The sequence below is a fragment of the Lontra canadensis genome, unplaced genomic scaffold, assembly GCF_010015895.1.
Source record: "Lontra canadensis isolate GAN:19392208 unplaced genomic scaffold, GSC_riverotter_1.0 scaffold60, whole genome shotgun sequence".
Classification (NCBI taxonomy): domain Eukaryota; kingdom Metazoa; phylum Chordata; class Mammalia; order Carnivora; family Mustelidae; genus Lontra; species Lontra canadensis.
The window spans coordinates 10401871-10422406 of record NW_022631054.1 but is presented as its reverse complement, the minus strand read 5'-3'; positions in this window follow the sequence as shown (position 1 = coordinate 10422406).

Sequence of the window (20536 nt, the reverse complement as noted above, 5' to 3'; positions counted from 1 at the left end):
CAGAGCCTACTTAATAAAAAAGTCTTGATACAAAAGAGTTCCTTAAAACCTTTTTTATGACTAGTAATTGTTGACTTGCTGTCAACTTGCACGTCTTCATTCTGTATCTCCATCCCAGCAGTGACATGGATGCCACCAATCAAAGGCTTTTCTTTTACCAAACACACTCTTCAGACAAAGGAATTAGATGAATGCTATTTAAAATGCTTCCAGGGGCGCCTGGGTGGCTCAGTCATTAAGTGTCTGCCTTCGGCTCAGGTCATGATCCCAAGGTTCTCGGATGGAGCCCCGCTTCAGGCTCCCTGCTCAGCAACAGGCCTGCTTCTCCCTCTCCCACTCCCCAAGTTTGTATTCCCTCTTTCGCTTTGGCTCTCTCTGTCAAATAAATAGGTGAAATCTTTTTTTTTTTTTTTTTTTTAATGTTTCTAAATACCAGGGGTGCCTGGGTGGTTCAATTGGTTAAGCAGCTTCCTTCCACTGAGGTCATGACCCTGGCATCCTGGGACAGAGCCCCACATCGGTCTCTGTGGTCCACAGGGAGCCTGCTTCTCTCTCTCTCTCTCCTTCTCCCCTCCCCCTGCAGCTCCCCCTGCTGGTGCACATGCACACTCTCCCTCTGTCAAATAAAATCTTTAAACAAAATAAAATTCTTTCAATAACCTAGTTGTTTACATAGTTATTTACACGAAGTTCTAAATTTAAAAAAAAAAAAAGATTTTATTTATTTATTTGAGAGAGACAGCATGGGGGGGGGGGTGGAGGGTTGGAGGGAGAAGCCGACCCCCTGCTGAACAGGTATCCATCCCAGGACTCCAGGATCATGACCTGAGCCTAAGGCAGTTGCTCAACCAACTGAGCCACCCAGGCGCCCTGAAGTTCTAAATTTTTATTAGAGTGTGATGTTTACCTTTTAACCAAAGTTTTAGAACACATTCTAGTCCAATTTATTTTTTTCACTTGCCCCATCCTTTTTTTTTTTTTCCCCCTCAGAGGTTTAAGAGATTAAGATCCAGAGTACGAAAGACTAATTTCTTCAAACTATTTACTGTACTCCTTTAATAGATCGATACAAATTCAATCAGCAGCACTGTTGTTGAGGGGCTTGGGCCCTTGACTTTGCATGCATTTGCGAAAGACGACTGACCTTCCTTATTTAAAGGTCATTTCCCAACTTCTTCAACAGTAATCTGCAGAGGAACCGACTTTCCTTTACCCTGGTGGTGTGGTGGCGCTAAAAGCTTCCCTACTTGCCTTGCTTCAAAATCAGAAAAGCCGGGGCGGGGGCGGGGGGGCGGGGGGTGAGGGAAGAACCTGGGTGGCTCAGTGGGTTAAAGCCTCTGCCTTTCGGCTCAGGTCATGATCTCAGGGTCCTGGGATTGGGCCCCGCATCGGGCTCTCTGCTCAGCAGGGAGCCTGCTTCCTCCTCTCTCTCTGCCTGCGTCTCTGACTACTTGTGATCTCTCTGTCTCTGTCAAGTAAATAAATAAAATCTTTAAAAAAAAAAAAAAGGACGCCTGGGTGGCTCAGTTGGTTAAGCAGCTGCCTTCAGCTCAGGTCATGATCCCAGTATCCTGGGATCGAGTCCCACATCGGGCTCCTTGCTTGGCAGGGAGCCTGCTTCTCCCTCTGCCTCTGCCTGCCACTCTCTCTGCCTGTGCTCGCTTTCGCTCCTCTCTCTCTGACAAATAAATAAATAAAATCTTAAAAAAAAAAAAAATCAGAAAAGCCGGTCTCTCCTGGGGACCCTGAGACATCTCAGCGGCCCCTCCTCATTTCTCTGTTCATACAAGGCGACAAAAGCAGCAGTTAAAAGACTGATTCCCTAACCACATGAATGGTTGTCAAGACATAACATCCAGTGAAAAGAGGTAAATTTCGAAATAAATGGTGGATAATGACACTTACATGAAATTTTTTTTAACATTTTATTTATTTATTGGATAGAAAGAAAGCACAACCAGGGGGAGAAGCAGAGGGAGAGGGAGAAGCCGGCTCCCCGCTGGGCAGGGCGCGCGATACAGAACCGGGGCTGGATCCCAGGACCCGGCGATCATGACCTGAGCCGAAGGCAGACACTTAACCGCCTGAGCCACCCAGGCGCCCCCATTTAAATGAATTTAAAAGCACATAAAAACATTAGTAGGGAGAAAGCAGGTGAATACTTGCCGGGAGATGGAACGGTGGGAGCGAGAAACCAATATGGATTATAAATTTATCCCATGATGGCAGCTCCTCAGCGAGGCCTTCTAGACGCTGAGAGCCGGAGCCAGGGTCTGGGAGTCCCTGAGGCCCGTCTCCCCTCACCTCTCAACCCACTCAGGCCCCAGGCAAAGGGGCGTAGGCGACTTGCGTTAAAAATTTTAGAGACCCGAGGCTGGAGAGAGGTTGGCTCTCGGGCGGGACTTTCTGGGAATCGCTAAAGCCCCAAGGCTAGTTGGTGACGGCTGGGCCATCGGTGGTGGGGACCCAACGGAGACCTGGAGCAGAGTCCAGAGGAGGTCGAAGTCACTCCTGCAACCCCAGGCGTGAGTGCCTTTACGGGGGTGAAACAGTCTCGGGACCTGAGGAGTGGGGGAAGGGAGAAGAAGGGCATCAAGAATTACCATTATCATTTCTAGGTGACCTGACCGAATCTAGAGCTTTCCTCTGTCCATTAATTTGATTAAATTTGCCCCAAAGAGGTGGACTCAGAACTCAGTGGCTGATTGGATTTAGGGTTGAAGCCTCGTCTGTTTCGGGACAGACTACACTCGCAAAGCCATTTGAGTTTAAATCTAGTTCTGATCTCCGCGGTCGATTTTCTTTTTAATCCCAGCGAATGACTTAACCTCTCTGAGCTTCACTTTTCACATAGTAAAATGCCAATGACAAAATCCACCTCACGGCAGCGTCTTGGGGACGAATGGGCTAATGCGTGCGCATCACTCCCTCGCCCAGTGAGAACAGTCGGGAAACGACTGCGACGACCTCCAGAGGCGCCTCGCAGGTAACGCGATCAGCCGCTGTCCTGTTGCGGCTGCACAGGTGGCGGGATGGGTGCCCGGGCTCCGCCCTGAAGGGCGTGGCCGACGGAAGGCGCGAATCTGTGAGCCGCGCGCATCCGGCAGGGCCCTATATGAAGCCAGGCCCTGCGCCCGGCCTCCCAGAGCTGCTTCGCCCTGGCTCACGACCGCACGCTCTCTGCCCGCGCTCTGGAGCCAGTTATGGTGAGTCTGGCCCTTCCGACGCAGGGGCAAAAGTCCTGGGGCAAAAAAAGCGAGCAGGAGGTCCGACGGTCTTCAGGTGGACTGTCGGGGGTCCTGGCCCCTCATGGGGAGGAGGGGGTCGAAACATTCGAAATGGTTCATTTCTTGGGGGATATGTTTCCTGAGCCCTCCACCTTCACCCCTGCGTGCCTGCCCTGCCCGAGGGGGTGCCCTCCTCCTCCAGACAGACGGACGCGGCCTGCCGAGGAGACATGGTCTGGGTTGGGCCTGCTGGTTACTGGCCCTGAAGTCTTGGGGCACGTCCGCTCCCTGCCTGGTGCGCTGGAGGTCCCCAGACTACCGCCCTGGCCCTGGGCGACTGCACACATCGTGCAAGGGATGGAAGGATGGGCAGAACGCAAGGCCGATGAGGCAGAGGGGCCTGGGGTGGGTTCGGTTAAAAATTAGCTAGCATCTGGAGACAGAGCCATGGGGGGGATGCGGGGGGCGGGGGCGGGGGGGGAATGATTCCTTCTTTCTCTCTCTCCCTTCCCGCCATCCTTCCTTCTTTCCCTTTTTTTTTTTTTCTTTAAGGAAAATCTTTTTTAAAATTTTCCCCAGTTTTATGCAAGTTAGTTGGCAAACTCGAATCTATTCAAAGTGTACAACACGATGATTTGATGTGTGTATACTTTGTGAAATGACCACTGCAATCAAGGTGATTAACACATCTATCACCTCACGTGGTCACCTTTTTGTGTAGGTGAGAATCCTTAAGACCTACTGCCTTAGCAAATTTCAGTAATTTCAGCATTATTAGCAGCCATCACCAGGCCGTACATTAGATCTTGAACTTCTTCAGCTTTTAACTACAAGTCTGTACCCTTTGACCAACCTCTCCTCTACTCTCTTGAGTTCAGACTTTTCTTTTGTATATTCCACATCAAAGTGACCCAGTATTTGTCTTTCTCCATCAGACCTATATCACATAGCATCATGTCCTTCAGGTTCACCCATGTTGTCACAAAAGACAGAATTTCCTTCTTTTTAATGGCTGAATAATATTCCATTGTATATATTAGACCCCCCCCATTTTTTTTTTAAAGATTTTCATTTATTTAAGGGGCGCCTGGGTGGCTCAGTGGGTTAAAGCCTCTGCCTTCGGCTCAGGTCTTGATCCCAGGGTCCTGGGATCAAGCCCCAAGTTGGGCTCTCTGCTCAGCGGGGAGCCTGCTCCCCACCCCCCGCCTGCCTCTCTGCCTACTTGTGATCTCTGTCTGTCAAATAAATAAATAAAGATTTTATTTATTTATCTGACAGATCACAAGTAGGCAGAGAGGCAGGCAGAGAGAGGGGGGGAAGCAGGCTCCCCACCGAGCAGAAAGCCCCATGCAGAGCCCAGATCCTAGGACCCTGGGATCATTACCAAAGTTGAAGGCAGAGACTTAACCCACTGAGCCACCCAAGCACCCCCTATGTTGTCTTTATTTATCCATTCGCCCTGTCAACAGACACTTGGGTTGTTTCCGTATCTTGGCCATTGTGAATGATGCTGCAATGAGGTGTGCAGCTATCCCTGAGATCCTGGTTATATTTCCCTCAGATAAACATACAGAAGAAGAACACCTGGATGGTAGTTCTACTGTTTATTTTTGGAGGAACTTCCATACCATTTTCCATAATGACTGTACCAGTTTGTGAATTCCAACAACAGTGCACAAGGGTTCCCTTTTCTCCACATCCTCCCCCAACTGTGGTATCTCCTGTCTTTTCAATAATAGCTATTCTACGATTAATGAGGTGCTAGCTTGTTGTGGTTTATATTTGCATTTCCTGATCATTAGTGATGGTCAACACCTTTTCCTATACCATCAGCTATCTGTATATCTTCTTTGGAGAAATGTCTATTCAGGTGTTTTGTCCATTTTTCAGTGGAATTGTTTGTTTTTTTGCTATCGAGTTATATGACTTTCTCATTATTTAGATATTAACTCCTTATCAGACAGATGGCTTGCAAGTATTTTTCTCCCAGTCCACAGGTTGCTTTTTACTTTGTTGCTAATTTCCTTCTGCTGTACAGAAGCTTATAGATTTTATGTATTTATTTCAAACAGAGAGCCAGCACAAGCATAAGCCAGGGGGAGGGGCAGAGCGAGAAACAGGCTCCAGGCTAAACAGGGATCCCTGCGCATGGCTCGATCATGACCTGAGCAGAAGGCAGACACTTAACTGACTGAGCCACTGAGGTGCCCCAGTCTTTAATCCATTTTAAGTAAATTTTGCAAGTGCTGTAAGAAAGGGATCTACTGTCATTCTTTTGCACGTGCATATCCCTTTTTCCCACCATTATGGAAGAAACTATCTTTTCCCCTGTGTGTTCTTGGCACCCTTGTCAAAGATTAGTTGACCTATATGTGTGGGTTAATCTCTGTGCACTCAACTTTGTTTTGTTGGCCTATGTGTCTGTTCTTATGGTGGTGCTATATATATATTTTGATTACTAAAGCTTTGTAACATAATTTGAAATCGGAAATGGTGATCCCTCCAGCTATGTTCTTCTCTCTCAAGATTACTTTTGTTATTTTAAATCTTTTGTGGTTTGATTTGAATTTTAGAACTGTTTTTTTCTATTTTTGTGAAAAATTGCTTTGGAATTTTGTTAGGGATTATTTTGAATTTGTAGATCATTTTGGATAGGGTGGACATTATAACAATAACCTTCTCAATCCAAGAATAGGTGATAGCTTTCTGTTTGGGTCTTCTGTTTCTTCCTTCAGTGTCTTACAGTTTTCAGAGTACAAGTTTTTCACCCTCATTAAATTTATTCCCAAGAATTTTATTGTTTTTCATGTTTTTGTAAATGGGATTTAAAAAAATTTTTTTCAATAGCTTGTTGCTAGCGTATAGAAACACAACTGATTTTTGTGTATTGATTTTTTCATCCTGCAACTTGACTGAATTTGTTTATTAGTTCTAACAGTTTTTTGGGGGGAGTCTGTAGGGTTGTCTGTATATAAGATCATATCATCTGTACACAAGGAAAATTTTACTTCTTATCTGATTTGGGTGCCATTTATTTCTTTTTCTTGCCTAATTGCTCTGGGTAAGACTTCCAGCACCGTGATGAAAAGGAGTGTGAGAATGAGCACCCTTGTCTTGTTCTTGATCTTAGAGGAAAAACTTTCAGCCTTTCTTCATTCAGTGTGATGTTAGCTGTGGCCTTGTCATATCTGGCCTTCATTATGTTGTGTTTGTTCCTTCTTATTTCAGACTCAGGAAGACCAGCTGAGAGGCAACTGCAGGCTTTTAGACAAGAGATGATGGTGGGGGTAGACTAGGATAGGATCAGCAAAGATCGAGAGGAAGGGTTTATGGAATTGGAATTTGAGCTGGGTGAGACCCTTGAACTTCTAACTTTTTTTCAGGATCCCACAACAGAAGATCCAGTTCAGTTATCCAGCAATAGCAAAGAGACTTCCACAGACTCCTTACTTCGAACAGTTGAGGAAATTGAAGAGTTTCTGAGGGATGTCTCTGAGACATATAAGGCAAGAACCTCAGCTGCACCAGAACCACAGCTTGATATACCTCCGACTGCCCATGGTGAGGACAACCAACAGGAGTCAACCCAGAGGGTGATGACTCCTTTGACATCCACAATGATGATTTCTGCATGTTCTAACATCCCTGGGACACACCTTATTCAGAACTCAATAATACCCACTGCTAAAGCCCTTGATATGCCCCCTGAAGACCGAGGTGAAACTTTTTCCATGAACCCAAAGGTGGCCTTCTTTGATGAGAGAAAACCCACAACAACCTCTTGGATGATAGATACTACTGACAACCCAAAAACATTCACTGAATGCCAAAAGGTAACTATCACTGCAAACAAGATAGCAATCCCCAGTGAAGGTAGCCAGATGAACATGATGACCAGTGACGACCAGATCCTCTATGAAAGACCAGGGATAACTCTTAAAGAGGGCCATGTGATGACTGTTAGTGGTAACCAGACCTTCACTGAGGGCCATACAATGACTTCCAATAGTGACCATAGCCTGAATTGGAACCAAAGGACAGCACTGTGTGAAGAGCAGATAAAGACCCTAAGTGGTGACCAGACCCTCTATGAAGGCCAGATTACCTTCAGTGTGGACCAGATCCCATGTGGGGGCCAGATGAAGACACTTGGTGATGACCAGACCCCTTATGGAGGACAGATGGCTTTCGGTGGGGACCAGATCCTCTATGGAGGCCAGATGACAACTCTTAAAGGGGGCTATACAATGACCTTCACTGGTGACCAGACCTTCACTGGGGGCCAAATGACAATATACAGTGGTGACCAGACCCCCTATGGAAATCAGATGATGACCCTTAAGGAGGATCATATGACAACCTTTCCTGATGACCACACTCTCTATGGAGGCCATAAGATGCCACATCAATCACCATCACTGCCATATCCGGGGTTCCTGTATCTTTCAAGTTCCCATTTGATCCAAGGACAATCCTTAGAAAAGCAGAAGAGCAACATCAAGACCCAGAGTCATCAATTCCAGAAGAATCCTGGGACTTTGAAGACCTATACTTGTACATACCAGGACTGTGGGAAATCATATACTAAGCCTTCCCACCTCCGCATCCATGAGCGCAAACACACTGGTGAGTGAAGGCTAAGGGACTGGGAGGTGCCTTTTTAAAACTTTGGGATCATTTGAGATTGTTGTCACCTCTCTCTAAGTCTGGGACCTCAGAAGACTAGAAAAAGTTGGCCTATTTGAAAGGGTATATAAAGCAGTCCCAGAAACAGACTACATAGTTCTGGGCCAGAGCCAGTCTGGCGCAGCCTTTTGCGTTGTTACCTGTGCTGGGATGGTGGGAATAAGTGGAAGGCTTTGTTTGCCCTCCTGTGGTTGCTTTTGACCCTACCTCTACTAGGACTGACACTACATGGACCTCTCCTGAGGCCCAACAGATACGTACCCCTGACCTTATTTCCTCACGGACTTTCCTGCTGACCTTTGCTTTGCCCATTTCTCTTCCTTTCCCTCCTTCACAATTTTTCTCTTGTCCTTCCAGCTCACTCTGCCTTCCTTGTTTTCCTCTTTCACTTACCACCTCTGGTTTCCTCTCCTCTCACACTCTCTCTCCCACTCCAACACGCTCAAGCCCTTTATCTTCTCTTTTCTCTTTCCAGTTCCCTGTCCCATGCTGCCCGGAAGCATGACAAATCTCTCTCTTTTTCTGGTCCAGGTGAGAAGCCATACAAATGCAATGTGAAGGGATGCACGTGGAAATTCCCCCGTTCAGATGAGCTCAACAGACACAAGAGGAGGCATAGCGGGGAGCGACCCTACCTGTGTACTAAATGCAGCCGGAATTTTGCACGATCTGATCACCTGAAGCAGCATCAGAGAATCCATAGATAATACTCGCCCATGACTACAATCTCGTCAGAACAAGAAGAAATGAGTTCAGCTGAAAGATTCTCTCTACTATGTCTTTCTTTGCTCTGTACCTGGCACTGTGCCAGCATGTAGCAAGAGCTTGATATTATTTGTAAGTTTTTAAGGTTTTTGTTTATTTTTTTCAGAAACATACAAGGAATTCGTGTGTGCATTTCAATAGGCTCAGAAGCACTTTTCATTCACTTACCACTCCAAGGGTTACTTTTGATCCTGTGCTATTGATCCTTCTAGATCTTGCTCTGTGCCTTTGCCTCTATGTGTACCGGTAAAGATGTATATATGTAGATGATTGAAATTTATACATAGTTCCAGTGTGCAAAGACTGTAGCATTCTGAATCTAAGCTCACGTTTCTCTGGGTCTCCCTTTCTATGCAGTTAAGAGGAGGGAGACACTTGGTCACATCTTGTGTAAAATGCTCTAAAATTAAATGGAATTCATTTGGATGAGTACTAAATCTATTCAAAAGTTGAACTTCCTGTCGTGACTGTTTCTTCTCTCAGGCAGTGTCTCTTTCCCGCCCTACCTTCTCCATATGCTGTCAGGATACAGAGAGTTATCGCATTGGAACAGGGGTGGTCATGGGATGGCTGCCAGGAGAAGGATCTGTCCTTGCCACTGGGCTCTCGGCCCTTTGCTCATTGCTTCTGCAGGCAGGGTGACCTGCAATCTGTTGGTCTTTGCCTGGGCATGATTTGACAACTGCTTCAGAGAAGCTCTGCCATCTTTCCTTGCTGACTAGGTCCTCTTCCAGCTCTCAAAAGATTCTGCCCTCTTTGGGCTTGACTCTTGTCCAAACCCCAGCTTATATAATATCCTCCTGGCAAAAAAGGCTGGGAAAAGTCAAGGATGTGATCTATCCCACTCCTCATTTCCAAAGGGAGCACTTTGAAAAGCTCTTTCCACCTGGAGCCCTAAAAGGGGAGTGGACCACAAAACACCAGGGCTTCAATCAGCTCTGCAGCATTTGAAGCGCTTTTGACCTACACACTTTCACCTCACCCCCAGACACTGGATCCCTGAGCCTTTAAGGGATTCAGACAGCATTTAAAAAACCCTATCTTAATGTTGTATTTGGTATTATATGAAATAGTCCATGTAAGTTAGAAGTATAAACAAGTGAACATCTGTGGGAGCCCATCACCCCATGGTGCATAGGCAGATGTCAAGAAGACCAGTTAGGACAATGAGCCAAACTGAAAATAACAATCAAGTCTTGCTTCCGGCTATAGAGAAAGCAGGATGCAAAGAGAAGAGGCATCAGCTCTTCAATGTTGCACCTTTCCCCATGAAAGGGCACCAGGCTAGGGTTAAGGGGCATGCAGTGAGGACGGGGGAAGTCTCGCACTGCCCTAAGTAAAAAGATTCTCCTACCTTTTCATGGAAGGGATAACAGAAGGAGGAAGAGGGGAAAGTGCTAGGATTGGAAAAGTACTGAGTCAGAGAAAAAAAAAAAATATCTCAGCAGGTTCTCCAGTGAAGAGAGGCTTCTGAATGGAGGTGCTCAGGCTAGGAATGCAGATATGCAGATACGCACATGAGCAGGGCTGGCCTGTGGAGTGACTTCCTGACAACAGCTCTTCAGAAAATTTGTGGTGCACCTGCTGGGCACCAAGTCTGGTGTGGAGAGAGCAGCTTTTTCCAGCAAGGACTGGCTGGCAAGGTCTTGTAATTAATTACCTACGGTCGGGCCTGAAAGATCACAAACAGGATTTTGGCCTGTATGTAGCTGGACTCCTCAACTTCACTCCTTGATCCTTTGGGGCCTGAGCGAGAAGCATAGTCTGCTCCATGAGGGACTCAGATCAGCCAGACATCGCAACAAGTCTGGTTAATCAGTCTGACGGCCATGGTCAAAGTCACTCTAAGTAGAATATCAGGCCAGCCCAGAAGAGTGAATATAGCCGTGAGCCCCAACAGCTACCAAGCCAGACAAAGATACACAGCTCTTTAGCATCTATCCTAGAGAGCCAGGAGCCCTTCTATCTAAGCCACCTAATGGACCGTTCTCTGTTGCCAGATTCATTGATCCAAGTTGTTGGCCATTACGCAGACCCTCCTCGGCTGGCCAGCGGGAAGCCAAGGACTCTGCAGTTAGCCAACGGTACTTGGGCCAAGGAGTTGAGGCTGAGATAGGATTAGTAATAATCTCAATGGAAGAGCAAGGAAAGATAAGTGTATGACCTTCTCTTTTCTTTTTCTTTCTTTCTTTTTTTTTTTTTTTTTTTGGTACAAACTTTTCTTAATTGGAGGACAATGAGAATAACCACACAGCCTCTGTAGGGCAGGAGTTAAAGGAGGCCACCACCACTGTAGCCAAAACAGCTCTGATGGAAGACCCTGCACTGCTCTCCTAGATGTTCTGGTTGCCTCCTCTGACAGGAGTGAGTTTACATTTAGGGAGGTGTTTTGCTCCTGTAGAATCCAGTAGTGGCAATGTGTCATGTCCATATTAAGTTGGTGCACTTGAGGTACCAGAAAGACCCTAAGAGACCAGTAATTGCCTCTCAAAGAATGTGTACCTTTCAGCCAACTCCAGGGGTTTATGGATTCAAAAACTAGGTGGTGCGACTAGCCCATGGCACAGTTCTATCCTAAGCTGTGCTTAGTGAACTCAAGAGTTTGCTGGAACTTGTAACTCAAAGGTAAATGTGGATTTGTGGGAACCAGGGGAAGGTCAGCCAGGGTGGCCCATTGGAGAGCCTCCAGGTATTTTGTTAAAAGCCCCACTCTAAGGGAGCGGTCTTTCTGGTAACCCAAAAGATGAATGCCCCCAATATTCCTACATTGGTTATATGAGAGCGCCAATAGCCAGAGCACCCCACTAATCACTAGGCCTCCCTAATGTCTATCAGGGCAGTCATCTCTGGAATGAGACATCACACCCCTTTCCAAGATAATGCCTAAAGTTTCACTGGGCACGAGGTCACTGTGCCCTGCCTGTGTTAACGACCCACTTTTGTGTTGCTTGGTGGTCAATAGAGCATCTCGTTCTTATGGGCTGGTGCCCTGTTGTGGGCCCACTAGGAGGATGTTATCAATATAACAAAGACTAGTGCTCCTTCTGGAAGCAGAACTTTTTCCAGGTCACACAGATGGCAAAGAGCTGGAAAATTTAGGTAGCCTTGTAACAGGACATGAAAGGTGTATTGCAATGCATTGCACATAAAGATGAATTTGACCCTGATGATCTGGCTAGAGAGGGGTTGCTAGAAAAAACATTTTTTAAAAAGATTTAATTTATTTACTTCACAGACAGAAATCACAAGTAGGCAAAGAGGCAGGCAGAGAGAGAGGTGGAGGCAGGCTCCCCGCCGAGCAGAAAGCCCGATGTGGGGCTCGATCCCAGGACCAGACCCTGGGAAGCCGAAAGCAGAGGCTTTAACCCACTGAGCCACCCAGGCACCCCTAGAAAAAAAAAAAAATTTTAATAGCAGTTGCTACATACCAGGTTTCTTCAGCTTGGGCAGTAGTCTCTGTAACAATCATGATACCAGGTACTTCAGAACTATGGCCCTGAGCCTCCTCTAACCAATCATGAATCTCCAGATACCCTAGGCCGTGTGCACAGGCCAAACTGGTCTATTCAATGAAGAAATCATCTCATGGAACTTTGGCTTCCTTGAGATAGGCAGTGTGGATGGTTATTTCTTTTTCTCCCTCAAGCAGTCAGTATTGTTTGGAATAGACAGCAGTACTAGGCACTGGTAGGCAATAGGGTAGGTTCATCCACAGGTCCCACTAAAATGCAGCAGTTCTTATCAGGGATTTGGGGCAAAGGCAAGTCATCTATAGACATAGACAATACTTCTATACCAATAATACATTCACTAGTGGGAGCCATAGCAAAGGAAGTTTGTAGGGACCCAAAAGGACCCACCCATAGCTAGGCATGGGGGAGGGTCCCAGTGGTAGAGCTTTATCTATTTCCCCCTCATCCTGGAGCTAGGACTTCAGGGATCACAGTCACCCGTGCGCCAGCAGCCAGAGACCCAAGAAGTGCAACTCTCCCCCACAGCGGTGTTAAACCTTGACCTTGGCATAGGGCCTCTGACACCCCATGGGAACAGAGGGGTCTCGGCCCATCCCAAAGTCTTATTTTTGAATGCCAAGAGGTCCAGGCTCACTGGGAGGAACCTGCTAATCAGATACCCCGCAAGCCCTGATTTCCTTGCCCTACCAATTTCTCCCTTTGAGACTGTGCACAAAGTAACCAAATTCAGAAATCTTTCTGGAAAGGCTTTACCCAGGCTTCCCAGGAGAGGGCGCTAGTTTATTACTCTTAATGCCACTCTTTGTCCTGGTCAATTTGCTTTCTTGCCAGTGGCTGCTTTTTCCCTGTCCAAGAATTTGTCAGTGAAGACTTGGATTGTATCACAGGTGAACTGACCTGATCTCATGCAGAGGTTTAATGAGGCCTGGTGACCAGGGCCGGCAGGGGTAGCATGAACAAACTTGGAAATTTGAGTCTGGCTAACAATCTGACCATCTGCTGTTCTCTGTCCCTCATCGTAGACCAAGGGATCACAAGGTTGGTTTGCAGCGACATTAGAGCTTCTACAAGTGTGGTCCAAACACGGAACTTGTCACAGGTGGGACAAACCTGTTGGAACCACACAGCACCCATTGAGGAAGGTGGTCTCAGATGTTTGCCCACCGCCAGGGCACTTCCAAAGAGAATTTGTAGCAGTGCGCCCGACGAGCGCCTCTCTCCGTTGCTAGTCCAACAAGGTGATCTATTTCATTGCAGAGGCAAATTCACCAAGTCTTTACGTCTATTTGGGCCACAGGCAAACACCTCTACACTCTTTCACTGAAGTCAAGTCTCATATCACGCTACGTCACAGGACGTCCTTTGGCATCAGCAAAAGAGCTCATAGTTATCAGGTGCAATTCAGTGTGTGTGTTCTCAGTTTTTGGTCCCATTTCTGGAGGATCATGAGCAGTAGTAGCTAGGGAACAGATGCCCTAGCTTTCCTAGAGTTCCTAGAGTTTCCTAGAGTTGGATTTCTCATTGGACCCACTGGGCAAGCCCAGCCAGGAGTGGAGGGCTAAAAGGGACCCATGATTCCCCTTTGAACTGAAAAGTATCTGTAAATAATCCGCTAGCACCCCCACTGCCACATCCTGTTGGTATGGCTGTGGAGGTGCCTTGTGGGGCCCTCAGGGGTTTTATTCTTCCAGAACAGCTTTGTGCTCAGCAGGCCCCCACTGTCTTGCTGCATCAGTTTGTTGAGTTGCCAGGTGCTGAGATGGTTCATTTAGGACAATGAGCCAAACAGAAGGTCAAAGTCAAGGCTTTATTTACTTTCTTTGACAGTACAAGCAAGAGGTGAAGAGGAGAGGTGCTGGCTCCCTAAAGCCCCCAAGTAAAGTCACTTGGATACAGACAGACAGGGGAATGCCCTCATTGCTGAGGAGCCCTGAACTGAAAGGCTCCTGCCTTTTTATGGACCTGGGGAATCTGAGGGAGGATGGGGAGGAGGGCTTCAAGTGGAAAAGTACTGATTCAGACCACCAAGGCTCCCATAAAGAAACCTCTGAATGTTCGGAGGCCACTGGGCTAGAAATGCATATGCACGTGGACATGTGTGGCCCATTTGCAAGAAATAAATCCCAACCAAGGGACATTCTACAAAATATCTTGCTCGTGCTCTTCAGAACTGTCAAGGTTGCCAAAAACAAGGAAAGTGTGGGGACAACTGGGTGGCTCAGTCGGTTAAGTGTCTGCCTTCAGCTCAGGTCATGATCCTGGGCTCCTGCGCTCAAGTCCCACATCAAGCTCCCTGCTCAGCGAGGAGCTGCTTCTCCTTCTGCCTGCTGCTCCCCCTGCTTGTGCTCTCTCTCTCTCTCTCACACTCTCTATCAAATAAATAAAACAATTTTCTCAAGATTATAACATTGTTTCATAGCAAATGAGCTGAACATCCTGCAATAGAAGATGGAGGAGATGAATATGGTCCATTCACACAATGGAATTCTATGCACCCATTGAAAAGATTCTAGTCATTCTCTATGCGCTTCCACCAAACAGGCTCCAAGACTTACTGATAAGCGAAGACAGCAAGACACACAGCCGTGTGAATAATCCGCCATTTATATATTACAGATATATAATATTAGTATTATATATCTGTAATATATATATAATATATATATACAAATATATAAATGTAATATATAATTTTTTTTGGCACATTACCAAAGAAGCATCACTTCCAAGGAGAGGCTCAGGAGCAGGAGGAGGACTTTTCCCTGACTACTATGTTCCGCCTTTTGAATTTTGTACTACATGTATATATTGTCTATTTAAAATGTTCTTCATGGGGCGCCTGGGTGGCTCAGTGGTTAAAGCCTCTGCCCTCGGCTCAGGTCATGATCCCAGGGTCCTGGGATCGAGCCCCGCATCGGGCTCTCTGCACAGCGGGGAGCCTGCCTCCTCCTCTTCTCTCTCTCTGCCTACTTGTGATCTGTCAAAAAATAAAAATTAAAAAAAAAATGTTCTTCATGAGCCAGCCAAAGGAAAAGGAGGACAGAAAGGGAAGAGAAGACTGAAAGCCAGAGATCCTGCTTATCTTTTATCTCAACACTTAATACAAGTAAAAGTCTGATTCATTGTGTGAGGGGCGAGTCAGGCAAGGAGAATTGAGTGAACGGAAAGACTGTTTATTGGAAAAGCTACTCTTCTTGCTACGTCATATGCTAAGAGTAGAATAGCTGTGCCAGTGTTTTCTCAAACAAAGCCTGTTCACCAGTCATCCCTCCTCTCCCTCCCCGACCTGACCCCTCACACCCTTTCTGTACCCACTCAGGGCTCCATTCTGCAGGTGCCTTCCATCCCCACTGCCCCAGAACCGAGGATTCTCTTTAAAAACTGTCTCTCGGGGCGCCTGGGTGGCTCGGTGGGATAAGCCTCTGCCTTCGGCGCAGGTGGTGACCTCGGGGTCCTGGGATCGAGCCCCGCATCGGGCTCTCTGCACATCGGGCCTGCTTCCCCCTCTCTCTCTGCCTGCCTCTCTGCCTACTTGTGATCTCTCTCTGTCAAATAAATAAATAAAAATCTTAAAAAAAAAAAAAAACTGTCTCTCTAGTCTGTGGAGGGTGGCTGAATTCTACACCAGCACAGACAGTGGACAGGGTGTTCTCCTTTGGACCCAGGCTGGACCCAGGAAAGTTGCCTTTGGGAGGGCATTAGCTACAGCCTCAGAGCCTCAAGCCAGGCAGCCCCCGGAACCTGTTTGACAAAAGCAGGATCGTCATCAAATGCACCCAGGGCAGGATGAGTTCCCAGCACAACCAACCAGCAGCAGTTGTGGCTGAGGGCTGGGAAGTGACCTGTAGCAGGAAGTCAGAAATTCTTCTCAGCTCACATTCGTTATGCAACCACTTCTCGTGAATCTGCTTGTCTGTGCAAACCACGCTTCATCTTCCCCAAATGCAGTCGCCTGCTCCTCAGCCCAGTATAATGCATCCATTCTTCACCCAAGGCAACCAAGATGAGCTTTCCAAATGCAACCGTAATCATCCGTTTGGGAGTCAGCCTTTCCTGCATTTAGCTCAGAGCTCCAGGGAGAGCTAAGATCCAGCTGACCACCTGGCCACAGTATCCCCATCACTGAGACCCCTGGGCACCCAGTAGACACCCAGTAAATTTTCTGATGAATGGAAGAGAATGCATACAATGCAACTTCTAACACTGTTCAAGGACAATGTTCCAAAGACCTTTGGAAAGCCTTCCCCCATTTTATTTTTTATTTCCCATCCTTCCCTCCAAGTTCCCTCCCAAACTAGCCCACTGTACTCTCTGAAACTGTTCCATAATCTGGGAACTCCCCAACATCCTCCATCTCCTCCAAGAAACTATTTCTTCTTCTTGACTTCACGTCCTGCCACATCTCTGCCCTGTGAAGACATCCCAACCCATCCACCTACCCTAAGATTCATTCTCCCATCCCATCTACCTTGGGATCTCTCACTACAGTGCTACTTAAAAAACGTTGTTCTCCCAGATATTTGCAAATTATATATCTAATAAGGGGTTAATATCCAAAATATATAAAGAACTTATACAACTCAACAGCAGAAAAACAAATAATCAGATTTAAAAATGGACAGAGGACCTCAATAGACATTTTTCTAAAGAAGATACACAAATGGCCAACAGACTTGTCAAATCACTATGTTGTACAGCTGAAACTAATGTCACGTTGTGTGTCAGTTATACTTCAATTAAAAAAAAAAAAGGAATGAGGGGTGCCTGGGTGACTCAGTCAGTTAAGCATTAGACTCTTGGTTTGGCTCAGGTCATGACCTCAGAGAGGTGAGATCAAGCCCCATGTCAGGCTCTACACTGACCATGGAGCCTTCTTGGGATCTTCTCTGTCTCTCCCTCCACCCCTACACAACCCCCATTCATCCTCTAACTCTATTTAAAAAAAAAAATGATGAGGGGTACCTGGGTGGCTCAAGATCCAGAGAGGCATCCCTCTGCGTCTTTGACTAAGTACTGATCAAGCATGAGAAGAAATTACTTGAGACTAAGAAGAAAAACACTGAAAAGTAGGCAAACAATTCCTGGATCTCACATAGGATGGGAAATAGTTTGTTTTCACCAACCAGAATGCAAGAACATAATATACGGATCAGGAAGAATCCTCAGAATGTTGCCTTAGTAGTGGGGTTAAATTAGCCCTAGAAAAAAATGCAGTTCTGAGACTGTTCTAAAAAAGCTGAAAGTGTAAATCTCACATGAATAAAAATACCCCAGATGCCTGGGTGGCTCAGTCGTTTAACCATCTGCCTTTCTGCTCAGGTCCTGGAATCGAGTCCCGCATCGGGCTCCTTGCTCAGCGGGGAGCCTGCTTCTCCCTCTGCCTGCTGCTCTCCCTGCTTGCATGCTCTCTTTGACAAATGAATAAATAAAATCTTTAAATAAATAAATATTCTCCAAGGGAAAGAAAAGTAAGCCTCAAAGAGATCCAATTAACTCCAAGAAAGTGCAATGCATGCCAGAATTAAAAACTAGCAATATGTAAAGGAATAAAACAAAATCCAGCAACCAACAATGTACATTCACAATTGTCTGGCCTCTAGTACAAAAATTATCAGCTATTCAAAGCAGGAAAATAAGGACAATTATCAAGAGAAAAACCAACCATTACAGACTCAGAAATGATGAACATGATGGAACCAGCATCTGAGGACATTAAAACAGCTCTTTTAACTATGCTTCTTATGTTTGAGGGAGAGAAAAATATGGGCATGATAAGAAGAGAGAAGATTTTTTAAAGATCCAGATGGAATTTTTAGAGATGAAAAGTACAGTATCTGAAAAACAGAGCAGATTACACTGTAGAAGAAAAGATCTAAAATGAGAAAGAAAAGACTGAAAAAAATGGACAGAGCATCCGTGGCCTCTGGGACAACAGCAAACAGTCTATTATATGGGCAGATTCTGAGTCAGGAGAAAAAGGGGAGGTGGGACAAAAAATTGACAAAACATGCCAAAAAATTCCGAATTTTATTGACTATAAACCTTTAGATGGAAGACATTCAATGAACCCCGAACAGAATAAACAAAGTTCAAAACCACATAAAACAAATCATTATAGGATTTAAGAATATATACATATGGTAAAAACAAAGAAAAGCAAACACAAATTCACCGAAATTCAGGATAGTGGTTACCTCTGTAGAGGATGAGGCCCCTCGTCAGAGGGGAGCACCAAGGCATCAAATGTTTTTAGTGTGTGCTGCTTTTTTGAAGTGGCCTAAAGGGCAAATACATTATTACTTTAAACTGTATATAAGCTAACTTTTTTGCACATGATCTACATCAATAATAAAAATACAAAAAAATAAACTTCATCCATTCTCCTTCCAGTCACTTCGAACACAAGCTATTAACCTGGGAGTTATCCTTGACCTCTCCCTGGCCAACCAAATCCAGCTATCCCCGGGGTTGATTTTCTCTCTTAAACCTTTCTACTACTCTCCACCTACACGGTCACACCCTGTCCAACAACCTTCCACTCTCTTCCACTCTCACCTGGAATGATCCCTTCCCCTTAAGCAGAAGGAACCATTTTTAATCACGACTAATTCTCTCATCAGTTTGAAGGTGTCAATCTTGCCCCACTTGCTATCTGGTGCAGAGATAAGGAAATTGCCCAAGGCCACACGGCCAGAAAATGGCAGAGGCAGGATTCAAAATCTACTAATCTCACTCCAGAGCCAACAAAGCCTTTACCCCACCCATACTACCTGGTGTTGAACAAGATAATTCTGGGAAAGGCTTAGCCAAGGCCTGCAATAAGGTAACCTGTAAACTTTTTCCCTTCCAGTAACTTCCTCACCTCCTTATCTGCTTCCTAGTTAGTCCTTACCACCGAGCTCAAACCCTATTTCCCGAGGGAATGCCTTCCTAACCCTTGTCCTCTTACAGGCAAGTCCCTGATATTTGTCCTCACTGCATTCCGAATGTCTGTTGTCCATCCTCCACTAGATTGTGACCTCCACAAGGGCAGGGCCCCTTGCTGCCCGACTCTATAGTGTCTGGCACACCCCTGCCCTCTCTGGCTCCTTCCAGTTCCATTCCTTGGTGAAAGTGATGGGTCACCAACAGACCTCTCTCTTATGTCCCAACAAGCAATCTGGCCTTCTGACCCTACCAGCAGGGATGTGTGTGAGCCAGGTAGGGCAGGGAATGGAGACCCGTGCTGGCCCACTGAGCTTGAGATGTCCTGCTTCACAGAAGGGACCCGGTGCCCAGGTGGGAATGAGAGAGACTTTGGGCTCTTGAGACCTGAGGCCATGCATAGGGTCCCAATCAAGCACCCCTGCCCTTATTTATCATGTCCACTCCCCCCACTCAAGAGTTTGGGTGGAAGGCACCAAATGCCTGGTGCAGGTACACTGGGGCTACCAAGGGAACAGACCCAGGTGGCCATGCAGGAGGAGGTAAGGGTGGGGATGGGGGTCACAGGTGTCACTCTACCTGTGGGACTTCCACAATGCCCAGAATAAATTTGAGCCCCCCGAGATTTGGTGGCTCTTCTTGGCAACACTGAGTGCTTTCAGAATGTTTAACTGTGGTCTTAATGGCCCACAGCAAGGTACTGTCATGCTCTGAGTCCTTAGTGTCCAACACAGGACATGACCAAGGGTAGATATCCAGGAAATTGAGGTCTGGCTAAGGCCCATGAGTCCTTCAGGGCTGGCTCAGGCACCTCCTTTTGAGAAGTCTTTCTTCCCTGACACACCCTTCCATTGTCCCTGTGCTCTCCACCATGAGTCCCCACAGCTGTGATGCTCCTGTAGTGGACTCAAAGAATGTTTGTCGAATGAATAGAAGCTTGATCGTTTGACTCTCCTCTGAGCAGTTGTGTTGGTCCAGCAATCTGTCTGGAATTCTTTTCATTCACCTGCTCAGTTTATTCCAACACTTAAGGGATTATTAGATATTACATATACTCACTGAGCTCAAGGGTGACCTTCCCTTTAGGTGTTCCTCCTCTCCATGGCCACCACGCCTAGGTGGACTTCTCAGCCTCTAGACCAAGATGATCCCTTGGCCACAGGACCTGATTCATATCTCTGCGGCTATCACCTGGCAGTGTTTGGCAACAATCCCAATTCTGGTTGGGATCCCAGCTCTGCCACCTGAGTTTAGGCAAGTCCCTATTACTTTGCCAGCCAGTGGAATGGCTGGCTGAGAAGTCCAGAAATGAGAATCAAAACCACCTGAGTACTCAGGATAGCTATTATGCTTTCAACCCTACAGGAGGGAAAAGGGCAGGACAGAGCCTTTAATATCTGGTATTTGGTAGCCCAGGTACCGGTTAGGGGAGAAGACGAAGTTACGGTAGGCTTTGTCCTT